Here is an 11289-nt window from a genome sequence, read left to right as displayed (position 1 = left end):
GGCGTCCATGAAGCTCATCAAGTCATGGCCGATTGTGGAGTCGACCAGACTGTCGATCTTTAGGAGAGGATAACTATCCTTTGGACATGCCTTGTTCAAGTCTGTGTAATCTATACACATGCGCCAGGTTCCATTCGACTTCTTTACAAGGACAACATTGGCAACCCAATCAAGGAAGTAGCATTGCCGAATGAACTTAGAATCTATCAATTTTTTCACCTCGGCGACTGCTGCCTGGCTTCTTTCTTCACTGTGGTTCCTCTTCTTTTGCCTTACCGGCTTCTTTTTAGGATCCACAGCAAGCTTGTGGACGGCTAGATCCGGGCTGATGCATGGCATTTCGTCCACTTCAAAGGCAAAGATGTCTTTGAATTCTTTTAACAAGTGGTGCAAGTCTGCACCAAGTTCAGCAAAAGCAGTCGTCTAAACCTAAACAGTCCGGTCAGGATGAGAGTCATCTAGGACAATGTCCATGTGCTCACCAGGCGGCTGGGGACGGAGTTCATCCGGCCTTTGACCGGTCAATGATTGCTATTGCCTGTCTTTTTTCTCGGCCACCATTTGGTTGGCCTTTCTCTTCTTGCCGGCTGCTGTTGCAGTAGGCGCAGCTTCCTTGACTTGGTCAAGGTCAGTTGTTTCTCTATTGGGGCCGGCTGCAACCACAGTGGGCTTGACATCAGAGAGGTAACACTCCCTGGCCATCTTCTTGTCTCCCCGTAGGGAGCCGACCGTTCCATCATCCCTTTCAAACTTGAGAAGCATAAGAGACGGAATGATAACAGCCTTGGATTCATTCAGGGTGGGACGCCCCAAAATCATGTTGTAGGCCGTCAGCTCTTCAACAACTAAAAACTGAACCACCATGTGGCGTCCCTTCCCTTTCTCGCCCAGACGAATAAGTAAGTCTATTTGAAATACCGGATGTACCACACCACCCCTAAATCCCACTAAGGGATGAGAGACCTGGTGCGTACTCTCGGGCTTGTACTCGAGTTGGTCAGGCATTTGTAACTGATGAGATCAGACGAACTCCTAGTGTCTATGAGGATCCGTCCGACCTTTTGGTTGGCCACTTTGCATTCGATGACAACATGGTCATCATGCGGCCTGCTGATTTTGCCCTTGTCATCTTCAGTAATAACGATTTCAGGGAAGTAATTCTTGGACGCCTATCCCTCGTCGACTGAGTTAACATCGAGGCGCCTGACATAATCTTTATTGCCCCGGATGGTAGGGTCGCCTCCAGTGAAGCCGCCTACTATTGTATATATCAGTGTTTCATCAGTATCCGAACTATTAGCAGAGTGGGACAGCCGTCCGTTTGTCAATAAGATCCTTTATCTCCCCTTTGAAACTTGTCATGAGAGTCATGAGCTCGTTTATAGTGATGGGGGTGGATCCTTCAGTCACCTGGAGCCGACGAGTCGGCTGGCCGACTGTTTCACAGGGCCGTGCCTGGTCGGTGTTCCGTTCCTTCCTCTCGGTGGGAAGGATACGCCGTGTTCTAAGAGATCCGTCAGGGGCCATGTGGGTGGCGACTTCATAGTCGTCATCGGTATCCTAGTCTGAGTAAACCTGGACATCAACCATAGGCCGTTTCTCATTTAGAGGTGGTACATGTTCTTGTGAAGTTATCTTTGTAGTACTCTCCCCACAGACGGCGCCAAATGTTTCGGGGTTTTTTGATGTCCTGCGGGAGAGTTACAATTCCAAGGCTGACTTCTGGACGCCTGTACCTGCAAAAAAACGGAGACTCCAATGGGTGGGAGTTTCGCCTCCGACGATCAAGTTAGAACATGTATGAGGAGTAATGTGATGAAAGTAAAGGGTCTCTCTCGGTTTCCAAGAGAGAATATGTAATGTATAATTGATCAGTTTGAGGTGTCAAATGTCTGACTTTCTCTGATTGTGAGTTAGTGTGTATTGAATATTTCTGAATGAATGTTCCTCATAGGGAAACAACTCCCTTTTATAGGGTGTTAGAAAACGTGCCTAGTACTAGGTTTTAGCAAACCTAGGGTTGACTGGGCCTTGTCTTAGAATTTGGGCCGTAGGAGGCCACTTTCCTAGTTGGCAATCCTGCCTGCCACGTGTCGTGACTTGATTCGTCCACGTTAGACCTCTCACAAGGTGACACGTGGGGGGCTCTGGTTGGTCCACGTGGATGACACATGGCAGGGCTTCATTGGTCCACGCGGCGGAGAAAAATCCCCTAATCACCTACATTTTAAAGTATGAGAAAACATTTACTTATGAATAGTGTGGGGACAATTATATCTTTAAGATGTTTGTTTACCTACCCTTATTGATATGATGTTAATTGCCTCTAAGATTTTCCTTGTGTGATTTAATGATTTAACTCTTATGAATAGTATTTGAACAATAAATGCATAACATAGCATTTACGTAAATATTTTGAAAGATAGCATTTGTATCATCGAGTTGTGAAGTATAAATGGTTGTAATGGTACTAAAATAACTAAAATGACACACTAATAAATTTTGATATATTAAGGTGACGTAATGTGGTCTCATCACCTTTTTACAATCACATATAGACAAAATCAGATAAATCCTCATTATTTCACCCAATGGCCCCATCCATATGTTGACTTCCTCCTCATTCTCTCTCCATTTACTTTTCTCTCTCCCTTAATTGGTCGTAGCGCAGTTGTCCTAAATTCCTCCTTTATATCCCTCCTTTCTTTCTCCGTTTTTCCCCTTATTTAGCTTAATCGGTTATGTTTTGAAACAACAATAAACACATCATCAGTAATTGGGTTTCTGTAAAAGAAAGAGAGGCAACATTGGTCAGCAACAATCCACCCATATCTCGTAGAAGTTCTTCAAATTCGTCATCTTTTACCCAATTAAGTTTTCTACTTACTTATTTTTAGTTAATTAATGCTTAATCATTGTTGAATTGGTTTGATTGCGTGTTATCTGATTTTTAGGGTTTTTTGGAATCAAATTTGCAGATTTGGGGGTAAATTCATTTTGATTATTAGTATTGTGATCTTATGGATATATTTTCTCACAGATTTTGTTTATTTTTATGATTTGAATTTGTTGATACCTTGATTTTAATATTTGTTATCACGAAACTTGGTATTAAATGCTGTTTGATTTTAATACTATAGTTGAAATTGAAGCATAGACCAATATGGATTGAAAGTTTTGAATAATGGAATTATTCTAGACAATTGAAGAATTAAACCTACCTTTATTATTATTGGAATTTTAATTTTTAAGTTTTCATGTACAATTCATAGAAGCATTTAAGAAAAATAACAATACTAGAGATTAGCTTTCATGTCCAAGAGAATTGAGATAAAGATGGAGAGAGACTGGGACGGGATGAAGTGTGATTTTTTATAGACCATCTAATAGCTTTGTCATGGATAAAATCAAAACTGTAAGGCCATGTTCACTTCACCTTAAAAAAATATTATCTATAAAAAATAGTTTCAATTCATTAAAAATAATTTCTATTCAGTTTTAAAAAATTAAGTCTAGTAAAAAATTAATTTCAATTTAGTAAAAATAAGTTGTAGGCTCGTAAAAATTGAATGAATGTTGTTTTTTCCAATATGTTTTACCAAACACGGTTTGTTCCACTTTTTAAAATATAAATGAAAAACATGTAATAAAAATAGTTTGACACAACCCCTTAATAAATTTGACTTTTTGCTCTAAGTAGCAATTATTTAAATCTAATATGTTGCATATTAATTTGTTTCACTTTTAATTCCAATAATTTAACATTTTTACCAGTTGTTATGAAGAATTATTGTCAAAAATTAAGTTGTCATTTATTTGCTTCCATATCAATAAGTATAATTGTATTAATGATTTTTTTCCATTATTAATTATGTCTATTGTTTGGAATTTTTTTTTTCAAAAATTCTTCTTATTTTTTTGTAAAGAATTGAGATATTGTGAGAACCTAGCTGTATAATGAGAACTAAGAATTTGTACTTTTAAAATTCTTCATCTAATGGCTCATGTTTCACCTGCTTGCATTAATGGCATTTTCGTAATTTTGCAGCTTTTCAAACTTTTTTCTAGTTTATTCACTTTTAAACCATTTTCATTTACTTTTTGACTAATTTCATTTACTTTTACTAATTTTTCATTTACTTTAATATTAAATTAACGAAAATTTATCAAAAATAATTCTATAATCATTGAGATTGAAAATTTTGTTATCAAAGCTGCTACTTGATGATAATAAATATATTTTCTTCATTAAAAGTTAAAATAAGTTATGTAAGGTGGGGGGGGGGGATAATTAGGTATTTACTTGTAAAGTAAAATGATTTACTTTAATAATATATTTTGCTGTATTTTTAACCTCATGCAATGTTTTACAAAAATTAAGTATAGTGTTGAGAATCAAGCAAGGTGTGGATTAGTCATTAAAGTTCTTATCTCTTATCCTATAGATTTGGTGTTCAAATCTTATCAATTGACGATGCTTGGATGTGAATCTTTTCATCTTTTCCTCCATTCACAAGCTTCTAGCTAGCAAACAATGCACCAAGAAACCATGAAGGATGAGGTATGTCAATTTCCTTTTCCTTACTACTAAAAAAATTACGTACAACATTGAGAGAAAATTTCCGTGTCCACATGCTTTTTATGTTGTGTTAATAAATCAAGATGACATAAGTATATAATCTTGCATAAATATATAATTTATATAGATAAATACATATATCAACTAGTTGATTTTGAATCAGGTATCGCCTTACATAGTTGCTAAACTCTCGAATGATGGTATTTGAGATTATATCTATTTATGTTTCATTATAGTTTATTCTAGATTTAAGAAGAAATTAAATAAATTATGGTTCAGATAAATTTTGTTGAGTGCTTTTTTAGCTAATAATAAATAGTGAAAACTACCCCTTGTCTGTGACACAAGATCTAACCAAGTCCTATCTATATAAGAGTACAAGTTGAAAACATGCCATCTAAGTAGTATTACTTTTAACTATTTAGTGAGATCAGGATGATATATTTGTGCATGAACAAATATTCACACAAGCAATAAAATAATGAATATAACCAAATCTATTAACTATTACTAAAATAAGCCTCATTGACATCAAAATTGTACACGTGACAACTTCACACTAAAAACATTTCCCGCGCTCATCTAAATATGATGTCATTAATTTATGTTTTTAATTTTGTAATTCATCTTGGCAAATATTTTTTTTATTTAATAACATTTGTTTTGAATTAGGCTGGAAAAAAAATAAACGAATTTTATTGTTTTTTGTCCCGTAAAAAATCGCTTTGACTACCAAGCAAAATTCTCCCCCCTCCATTATTCATCTCTTATTATCTCATCCCCTACCTTCATTTGTTTATCTTTTCCACTTCTTACCATGGGTTTAAGATGTATCAATTAATTATTGTGGTATGTTGTGTGTTGATAATTCGGTTTCAAAACTGTTAGGAGTATTATAATACTTTCTCCGTTTTGTATTAATAGCAACACTTTCTTTTTACACGCATTTCATATTAATTACAACACTTCTGTATTTGGAAAAGACCCACAATTATTTTATAATTTCTCTCTTCCACTAACCCCACTTTCACAAATATTTTATTATTTCTTTTCCTATCAACCCTACTTATACTATTTTTTTGAAACTTTTTTTATTTTCTTTATTTCTCTCTCATATCAACAATACTTTATATTTTTTTTAAAAAAAAATCTTCTTTTAGGCCCCACCCTATAAATTTTCTTAAACTTTGTAAACCTATTGTTGCGACTAATACGAAACGGAGGGAGTATACAACTTTCGCCAATTTATTTATTATCCGTGAATCGACAAATCTCATATACATCATTGTATGTCTTAATGGATGAAGGTGTCAAATACAGGCTCGATCCAACCCGACCCACCTGAAACAATCCAACTTAGCTCAAAGTGACTCAATCTAGGATTTAACCTACACGAACACAGTAATTTAGCAAGATTTAAATTTGAAATGGCTCCAACTCAGACCTAACCGATGACCCGAATTAACCTTTTAATTCAAGTAAGCTATACAGGAATTGCAGCCATACACAAATTTGTGAGTTTGTCTCACCTTGAAACCAATGCAAGAGGCCAATCCATGAATTGAATGGGCTTTTTTTGGTCAAAGGCCAAGAAAGGAAGAACACCGACCTCTTTCCTTTCACTTCAGAAAAATCTGTCAACTTACACTCCCCCAATTTTTTGCTGACTTTCCTCTCCTATTTCTCTCTCCTCCCTTCTCTCTCTTCTCTTTCTGCTCCAAAAGGGTGTTCAATTACTTCTCCCATGGCTCTTCTTGGCTCCTCTCGATCGCCCATTTGAAGTCAAAAGAGAGAGAATTTGATGCTGCAATTTCTGGATTTCCTCACTTCAAATTAACTCCAACTTTCTGCTCCCTTCAAATTAATGCAAAAAATTCAATCTTTTTCTCTTACCAAGCTCTGGTAAAATCAATTCGTTACTTTTCAGGTTTCGTTATATCTCTTCTTTCAAGATTTCGTGAAAAGAATTTCACTTTTAATTTGTTGAATTAGGTTGTGGGATTATAATTGGTTGTCGAATTTTTTTCTTGAGTTTTGTTGTTTTGAAACTCAATTAATTGGGATTTTTTTTATTTTTTTTATTTTTTATGTTTAGTTGTTTTAATTGTGTTTATCTATCTGGGGTTTTCTTGATTGGTCGTAATTTGGTCTTTATGGGTCATTCTTGATTGATGGGAAAAAATTAGGGTTTGTATCGAATTGTGGTTATCACCTGAATTGGTAGGAGATATGAGATGCTATGTTGTTGAAATTGAGATTTTTGATTGAATTTTGGGTACAATTAGGGAGTTAGAGTAGGGTTTATAATTTTTCCCAATCGGTGTTTGTTTGAGAAGTGATGGCTGATCGAACGGAAGATTTGATGAATTTGGACTTAAATTTAGGGCCTGGGTCTCCCCCTTCACCCGTGATAGGCCGGGAACGGGGCCGTCATCAGGCGAATCGGTGAACGTTGTTGGGTGGGAATCACCTTATGTTAGGGAGGCTCTTAGGCAGAGAAGTAGGCATCGGTGGCGTTGGAGGCAAGGCCAGCTACCGTTGGGGCCGCATTCTCTGCGATTGATGGTCGAGCCGGATGTTAATGGTGGTGATCCTGGTGTTGGCTCAGGTGTTGATGGAGAGGATAATGGTGGGACGATACTAGCTGGTGAAGGGAGTGTTACTGCTGAGCTAAGAAGCCATGAAGTGGTCAAGACTTGTGAGAACAATGTAATTCCTGTAGAGAACGATTCGGTTGCTGAGAAGGAAGATGTTGAAAAGCCTAACTCAGAGGAGGGCAGTTTTTTCGATTGTAATATATGTTTTGATTTGGCCAAAGAACCGGTTGTTACTTGTTGTGGCCATTTGTTTTGTTGGCCCTGTATCTATCGGTGGTTGCAAATTCATTCAGATGCCAAGGAATGCCCTGTCTGTAAAGGAGAAGTCTCAGTTAAGAATGTTACTCCAATTTATGGACGTGGAAACCACATTCATGAGCCAGAGGATGATTTAGGTATTAAAATCCCGGGGAGGCCCTCAGCACGACGAGTTGAGAGCTTGAGGCAAACTATTCAAAGAACAGCCTCATCTTTCCCAATGGAGGAGATGATTCGGCGTCTTGGAGCTCGTTTTGAATTAACCAGGGATTATTTTCAGCTCCCAAATGCTGACGGTGATGCAGAAATGCCTACAAGGGCTTCTATCCTGAATAGGTTTATGACTAGCCGTGCATTGCGTAGGGAGCAAAATCCTCCCATAGCTCCTGATGAAGTGGTTGACTTGACGCAGGACAGACCTGAGATCCTCCCTCGCAGGCTTCCACCTTTAACCTATCGAAGAGGACAGTTGCATAGAAGTGGTGCTGCTCTCTCACCTGCTGCCGCCGCTGCTGCTGCAGATAGGTACGTTGATGCATATCTACATCGATCTCCACCAAGAAGGAGCCAAGATCTGCAGCCACCACCAGTAGATGATCACGACTCTTTCTCAAGCATAGCTGCTGCAATTCATGGAGAGAGCCAAACAATGGATACAGCTGTTGAGATAGATTCCTTGGTGTCCCTCTCTACATCAACTTCAAGACGGAGGCATGACCCTTCTAGAACCTCAGATATGGATAGTGGGGATTCTCGTGCTCCAAGGAGAAGAAGGCTGAACTAGATGAAGAGAAAGATGGGTTCGCATCATTGAATGATTTGAAACCACAATCGCATTTCAATGAACTCACAGTTGCGTTTCGAAATCAACAATACAGTTGACATATAAGTAGTCACTTGTAATTGTATGGTCTTTGTTGTGTTAAACTAGTATGTAATGGACTTCTTATTTCAATAATTAAATCTAGTGATCTGAACTTGAGTTATACAACTTGTTTGGAGAATTCTCTTGCCATTGATTCTTTGACTTTTCAACATGCAAGGCAGTGTAACTGATGTTACCATTAGGCCAACATACCAGCTCCAAAATTGATCTTATTTAATCTTTGAAGCTTGTAACATTTACTGTGTATAATGCATTTTTTATTATAAGGTCCATTTATGGTGACCCACTTTGGTTACTGCAGTCCTTTTTATTGCACTTTAGACTAGTATTTCTGAGCGCTTTCCCTAAATAATGTTGGGAAATTCTCTAATTTCCAAATTACAACTAAACTTTTTTTAATTTACACCGTACTGTCCATGTCAGCGTAGGGAAAAAAACCGGTTTTTTTTTTATCGATCCAGCAACAAACCGCTACTTTATATAAACCGCTACTTCAAGTAGCGGTTTCTATTATATAAACCGCCACTTGAAGTAGCGGTTATTGTTGTAAATTTTTTTTTTTATTTTTATTTTTTTTATAATATACAAGTAAATCAGCCAAAACCTGCAAGTGTACCAGTAAAACCTTAAACCTACTATTTTCAGCCAGCAAAGTCCATATACCATATCTTCAACACAACCACCACAAATAACAAGTTTATGAACTTAAATGATACCAAAATATATAAAGTCTAATACTAATCAAATAATAAAAATATAAACAAAGTCTAATACTAATCATTTGCAAAATAAACATATGATAATGGTACCAAAATATACACCTAGCTCGTACATTGCTTCTTCCCATGAAGTGATGATGAAGGTGATGTAGCTGTCCCCTCCTCTGGAATGTCATACAGGCCAACTCCAACTCCAAGCCAAGGCTCACTATTGCCACGCCGTCGAACTCTATGATACTGGCGTTGCACTAGTGGTGGAAATGTGACGATAGTATGTTGTGGAGGAAGAGGAGGGGGTGAGGGAGGTGGAACTACTGGAGCAAAAGTAATAGCTGGATGTCGAACTGTAAGAGAGGGAGAAGGAGCATGTAAGGGAGAGGGGGAAGGAGCATGCAAGGGAGAGCGAGTGGAACCATGTAATGGAGAGCGAACGGGAGTCGGGGGACGAAAGGCACGTGATGAATGACCACCATGATGAGGTGGTGGTCTGATCGGGCGAGTGCGCACAATAGGAGCAGAAGAAGATAGCGAAGTGGACACTCGAGGCTGCTCAATAAGGTGCGAATGCCCCACCTTAGACAAGGTCTGCCCACAAAATGATGTAAGACTCTGTATCGTCTGTATGGCAAATGGTAGAGCCTTGTCCGATGGCAAATCAGAGATGGTCTCACTAGCTCCCAATAGCTTCGCATGCAAATCAGCAACTGCATGTGCCTACATTGAAGTGTAGTTTTAATGTTAGTACAATGAATTCAAAAACGAAACAACTACATTATAATTGAAATGAAATGAAGTTCATACAAGTACTAGGCCAGAGCTAGATGGCTGGTAATGACTCGGGGGGCGTTGCTGCGAAGGTGTAGTAATGATCAACCTCGTGATGCGATGGTACCAAGCCATGTACTCTATCATGACTAGTGAAGAAGTCCCAGTGAACGGGTTACCCTGGATTACTAATGCCTCTCGCCGACTCCACTCATGTACATGCTCTGAATGTCGAATCTCCCAATTACGTTGTCCCCTTCGATCCTTCTTGTGTAGAGCAACGCCCGTGTCAACTACCTGTAGGATCGACTGCTCTAACCCGAACTGACGCATGACTCGATCTGGGAGGTGGAACTCAACGACGTCAAAGAAAATCAGAGGGGCTCGTGTACGCTAAATGTGAATGTCAGAGCGACAAATCTCTGGAAGTCGCTCCATCACCGCCTCAGTATATGGCTGCCAAATCATCTAATTCCCAAAACAGGTATGTTATTTGTTTAATTTAATATAACTATTATAATGAACGAATACAAATGCATCTCCAAAAAAAACACCGATTATACCTGGTCCTCACGCTGATGGTCAAACGTATCTCACTACTATGAGAGTCCAGAAACAGTATGCGCACACGAAAGATGGACACGTAGCCAACTGTAAAAATTAGTTAATAATAATTCTTAATTCTCGAGGGACAGTAATGTAAGAACTAAAACTTTAAGCAATAGTTTACCTGCACGCCAAAGAGTCAACACCTCGCTCATATTGAGTCCCCAAAATGTCATCCTCCTCCTGAAGGTCCTCCTGCGGCGGATCTCAAGGCTTCCTTACATAGGGTCGACCAATACTAATGTGCTCCCACGACCACAACTGCAGTAGGATGAGTGAGCATCCAATCTTACACGCTCCTCTCTGACATGCTTGACATAGCTGATGGTACAAAAAACCAAGAGTCGCACTCCCCCAACTATAGGTCGAAGCTGTCTCCCAGTTTCTAAGTAACGAGAAGTAGTAGAGTGACACAGCATCACCACTCTCAGCGAAGAGAATATATCCCATGAGAGTAAGAATGTAAGCGCGACTATGTCGCTGAACGATAACGTCATCAGCTCCCTCTGGAATCTGTGAGAAGTGTCGTCTGAGCCACATCAACTTCAAAGAAGATCCCTCTAAAAAAGGCTTGCCCCTATCATCAACGGTAGGTCGAACTCCAAGAAAATCCTCAACAAGGTTAGGCCACCCCTCAAGCGGAGGACCAATGATAGGTGGGCCGTGAACTCTCAAACCTAATAGAACGACAACATCCTGTAAAGTAATGGTGGCCTCTCCCACCACAAGATGGAAAGTATGTGTCTTCTGCCTCCACCTCTCAACCAACGCAGTGAGAAGAGAACGGTCAAGCAAACACCCTCTACCCGCTATGCTATGCACACCGTAAAACCCAACACGCATAGTCTAGTACTTCACCCTCTACCCTCCCCTCACGTC

At 38.9% G+C, this 11289-nt stretch overlaps 1 pseudogene; it reads left to right on the top strand.

The window, feature by feature from the left end:
* Positions 1–5764: 5764 nt before the first annotated feature.
* On the top strand, positions 5765–8615 carry LOC110734500 (annotated as a pseudogene).
* The last annotated feature ends 2674 nt before the right edge of the window (positions 8616–11289 follow it).

Source organism: Chenopodium quinoa, unplaced genomic scaffold (genome assembly GCF_001683475.1).
Source record: "Chenopodium quinoa cultivar QQ74 unplaced genomic scaffold, ASM168347v1, whole genome shotgun sequence".
Taxonomy (NCBI): domain Eukaryota; kingdom Viridiplantae; phylum Streptophyta; class Magnoliopsida; order Caryophyllales; family Amaranthaceae; genus Chenopodium; species Chenopodium quinoa.
Note: the sequence above shows the minus strand (reverse complement) of the source record. Positions and strands in the feature narration are given on the sequence as shown.